Raw genomic sequence first — 5,302 nt, forward strand, 5'->3', positions numbered from 1 at the left:
GGGTTTCCCTCAAGGGACTGGAAAGAGCACAGTGGGGTGGCTCAGGAGTCCCTGGCAGCTGGTAGAGGAGGTGGCTTCTACCACAGGCACTGACAGTGACATGACTCTGGCAAGGGCTCTGGGCAGCCTGGAATATGCCACGTAGCTCCTGCAAGCTTCCCAGACCCAGAACCATGCATGAGCAGCACCCAATGTGGACGTCTGAACAGAAGTTCAACTTCTGACTAAGGCCATCTCCACAAAGGCTGCTCTCAGATCTCCTCTCTGGCATGCACTGTTAAGTCAACAAGGACAGTGCACATTCCCTGCACACCTAAGGTCCTCCTCCAGCCAGAACTTTCTAGTGCAGAGTGAGGTGGGGCCCTTGGCTGAAGGTTTCCTCACACTGGCTGCACTTGTAAGGACTGGTTCTCTGGTGCACATTCCGGTGCTGAATGAGGAGGTCTCTGTGGTAGAAGGCCTTCCCCTATATCTGCATTCATGAGGTCTTCCTTGGGTGGGAGTTTGCCGAGGGTGAGAGGCTGGACCTGCAACTTAAAGCTCTTTCAAACAGGCTGTACTGAATGGCTTTTATGCAGCACAAGCCTGGGATTTGGGAACGGAAGGAACGGAGGTTCCTTCCGTTCACTGAACTCCGAGCAACGTTCTGGGTGATGCACATTCCAGGGCTAAATCACCAAGCATTTTGAAAATTCCATTCCATTCCCTCCTGCCAAAACCCCCCAAGTTAAAGGTGGTTAGGGTTAGGGTATGGTTCTCCGTTGAGAATTCTGCTGTGAGATGAAACAGAACTCCATTAATTTATGTTATTTATGTTATTTGCTGCTTTTAGGATCCTCTTTTTGTCCTTGACCTTTGAGAGTTTGAGTAAGTGTATGCCTTGGGGTAGTCTTATTTGGGTGGAATCTGTTTGGTGTTCTAGACCTTCCCGTGCCTGGATGTTTAATTTCTTCTCAAGCTTTGGGAAATTCTCTGTTATTATTTCTTTGAATCTACTTTCTACCCCTTGCCCTTGCTCAGCTCCCTCCTGAACACCCGTGATTCTCAGATTTGGTCTTTTGGGGTAATTTTCTATCTCTTGTAGGCGATCTCCATTCCTTCTCATTCTTTTTTCTCCTCTGTGTATTTTCAGAGACAGTCTTCAGGCTTACTGATTCTTTCCTCTGCTTGGGCCATTCTGCTGTTGAGAGCTTCTGAGTTCCTCAGTTCAGCAAATGCATTTCTCAGTTCCAAGATTTCTGTTTATTTCCATGTTTAGTTAAATTTCTCTGATAAATTTCAGAAGTGATTTTCTGTGTTCTTGGTGATCCCTGAGTCTCCGTAAAACTGCTATTTTGAATTCTTGGTCAGAGCGCTCACAAACTGTCTTCTCGTTAGGATCACTAGATTTTTGCTTCGTCCTTTTTGAAGAGGTCACAGTTCCCTGTTTGCTGTTGTTTCTTGTGGGTACACATCTGTCTTTGCATTGAAGGATTATTTATTCCCGTTTTCTCTGTCTGGCCTGTTTTGGTTTTTATTGGATATTTTTGCTTAGCAAGTCTTTACTACTAGGTCACTGCCTCCTTTTCAACTCCACATGGCACATTAAGCCCAGGCTCACCTCAACTCCAGTACATGATGGAAGCTTTGCCTGTCCTCAACTGGCAAAAAATTATCCCAGCAGTGTGAGAAGGCTGGTGAGGGGTTTGTGCCCAAGGGACCTGGGAAACATACCCCCTCCAGCGTGCTGCTGCTGAACAGCCGCTCTGATTTGGCGTCTCCTGTGGCTGTTACAGAGCAGTCTCTCCAGGGCTGGGGATGGTAGTTCCCCCTCCTCCATTTGTCACTGCGTGTCCTCAGAGATTTCTCTCTTCAGGCAGTCATGCTGCTGCCTGTGGGTTAATGCAAGGACAGGTCTCCCGCCAGGGATTCTAGCATGGTGGGAAAGCTGATTGACCACCTCAGTCTCACTTTTCCCAGTGTAAAAACCGGTGAGTCAGTGATATGGTTTGGCTCTGTGTCCCCAGCCAAATCTCATCTTGAACTGTAATCCCCATAATCCCCGGGAGTCAAGGGAGGGACCAGGTGGGAGGTGATTGGATCATGGGGGTGGTTTCCCCATGCTGTCCTCGTGACAGTGAGTTCTCACGAGATCTGATGGTTTTATAAGTGTGTGTCAGTTCCTCCTTCACACACACTCTCTCTCTCCTGCCACCTTGTGAAGAAGGCACCTGCGCTTCCCCTTCCATCATGGTTGTAAGTCTCCTGAGGCCTCCCCAACCATGCAGAACTGTGAGTCAATCAAAGCTCTTTTCTTTATAAATTACCCAGTCTCAAGCAGTTCTTCATAGCAGTGTACTAGTACAGTCAGGGAAAGATTCTCCACTCAATTGTTGCTAGGCAGAGTCCGGGGAAGGAGCATCATGGATGCAGAAATCTGGTTCTCCTACCACTTGCCTGGAGTTTTTTCACTTCTCTGTGGCCCCAGAATCTGTCTCATTCTCTTATTTGAGTCCTGGGTTGTTGCTGGTGAAAATCTCACACTGTACATTTATTTTGGTTTTCTGTTGGGGGTGTGAAGCCAGCTTGATTCTATACCACCATTTTAAAGCTGAAAATCCTCCAGGGCTAAATCAGAGCAGATCTTTGGCAGAACACTTTCTGTGCATTTGTAAGGACTTTCTACAGTGTGAACTCTCTGATGCTGAATGAACTTAGTGATATGGCTACAGGTTTTCCAACCTTTCCTGCATTAATGAGGCCTTTCTGTTGTGAACCTTCTGGCACCAAAGAAAGGTGAGTCCTTTGCTGAATGCTTTCCCACATCAGCTGCACTCACAAGGCTCAGGACTACAGTGGACTCCCGTGTTCAATGCAGCTGGAGTTGCAGCTAAGAAACTTCCCACACTCACTGCACTCATGAGACCTTTCTCCAGCACTGGGTTGCCCGTCCTCGGGTTCTCTGGTGCTGAACTGTGCATTTGCAGCTCACGGCCCCCTCACCTGCCATACTTTCCAGGTGAAAGGTTCCCCCAGCTTCGGTGCTCCTGCGTGGCTCCGCTCACCGTGATGGCCTCTGCTGCTGCTGAAGAGGCCAGTGCTGGGTCCCATCCTTGCCTCACACTAAGGGCTTCCACAATGTGTGGACTCCACAGCTTTCCACGAGGCCCTGCCCTCGGCCCTACTGCAGTGTTTCTCTCCGCTGTGCTGCTTCTGGGCTGGTTTAAACTGAAGCCAAAGCCTCTCCCACAGGCGTCTCACGGGTATGCTTTCTGCCCGGGCTGTGCTCTCCGGCACTCAATCAGCGGCAAAATGCTTTTCAAGACTGGGTATTTTCTCTTCACCTCTCCCCATGGAAATGACGATTATTCAGCTTTTGCTCGCACACACTTCCCATCAGCCCTCCTCCTGCCCTCCATTCTCCTAATAGGGTACTATCATAATATGGTTACTGTTTAGTGCCTATATTTTAGGACTATATAAATACTATTCATAACTAAATTATATAGTAGTATTACTGTGGTAACTTTTTCCTACCTAACTTGTTTTCCTTGGAGTTATGTCCCTTGGTTTCCTAGGTACTTGTCAATAATTCAATCTTAGCTCCTATGTAAACCCTCAATATGTTCAGAAGCAACAGGTGTTCTAACAGTTAAGCCATCTTCTCTGGAGTCGACACCAAACCCAGCCTGGCTGACTTCGATGCTGAGTGCAAGGCTGCCATCCTGGAATCTCCTTTTGCTGTGTTCCTGGGGAGACAGCTTGCTGTTTGCGTTGGATCTCCCATTGCCTTTAAGCCATGCTTTCTCCTTTTGGAGTACATTATCTAGTCCTTTTATTTAAAAAGCTGTGTAAAGGCCGGGCGCAGTGGCTCACACCTGCAATCCCAGCAATTCTGGAGGCCAAGGCGGGCAGATGGCTTGAGTTCAGGAGTTCAACACCAGCCTGGCCAACATGGCAAAACCCTGTCTCGACAAAAAAATCAGCCAGGCATGGTGGCACATGCCTGTGGTCCCAGCTACTTGGGAGGCTCAGGCAGGAGAATCACTTGAGCCTGGGAGGTCAAGGCTGCAGTGAGCAGTGTTTGTGCCACTGCACTCTAGCCTAGGTGACAGAGAGACCTTGTCTCAAAATAAATAAATAAATAAATAAATAAAAGGGTGTGTGGAATATACATTTTTCAAGAGCCTACAAGTCTTTTGGCATGACTTTTAATCTATCTGGAAATAATCTTCCTTCAGAATTCAAGAAGGCCCACATTCCGTTTCCTATGTGGCATCTCAGGCTTGCAAAGCTATTGATTCCTAATACTCTGCATGTGTACTGTTCATTCCCTCCAGCAGTTCCCCGGTGTTCTGAAATCTCACACTCACGTGCCTGGATGTGCACACTGATACGGAATGGAAGAAGGCAAGGAGCTTTCCCCTTCCATTGTGTTGGCACTAGGTTCGCTGAGCCCTTGTAATCTGCAAACTTACAGCCTTCATTCTCAGAATTCTTTTATTCGCTGGGATGCATTGAAAGATGTGTGAGGGCATGTCCTAGGCCACGTTATGTATGGGTAACTTTAGGTCTTTCCTTTTAGGCTGGTGAGATTCCTCAAAGAAGTATATTTCTGCTTTATTTCTTGCTAAAGGATATGACTGAGCTATGGATTTGAGATACTGAAGGCGGAAAGCGGCACACCTCCTCTGGTCTTTCACTGGTTTGAAGTAGGCACAGTTGCCCAATTGTGTGGAATGGGGAGTTTAATAGCTTCTTAAACAGGCCTCAGCTTCTAGTTTTACCTTATCTCACAACTACTTCCAGAGGTACCTAGAAGTGCCAATTCCAGAGCCTCTGGGAGCTCCGCAAGACAACTCGGACGCTCAGATGTTCCCATTTATTTCTTACAATGTAGATTTCTCAGGTGTTTCTAAGTCAACTACCATTCACCTATTTTCTGGAGAGCTTCCCAATTTCATTGCTATTTTTAATCATCCTAGTGGGTTTATGCTTTAAAAAAAAAAAATTCCCTGTCATATCAATGGGATTTCAGGAAGGAGCAATGGTAAACAGTTACATCTAGCTGTACAGGAGGCTGGGAAATGACGCCTTTATTCTGGGAATCCAAGTGTCCAGCTAAAAACTGTGAGTTGTATTATCACAGATGGAGACAGTGCATGGTGAATGGAAACTAGCAATCTCTGCCACATAAATCCAGCTAGTTTCGAGGCAAAGAGAGACTGAGACTGCTCGTGATAAAAAGCCTTCTTTGCAGGAGAGTAGGAGAGATGGCAGAGGCTCCGGGACAAGGAATGAAGAGGCAGAACACACAAGGAAC

Source organism: Rhinopithecus roxellana, chromosome 14 (assembly GCF_007565055.1).
Source record: "Rhinopithecus roxellana isolate Shanxi Qingling chromosome 14, ASM756505v1, whole genome shotgun sequence".
NCBI lineage: Eukaryota > Metazoa > Chordata > Mammalia > Primates > Cercopithecidae > Rhinopithecus > Rhinopithecus roxellana.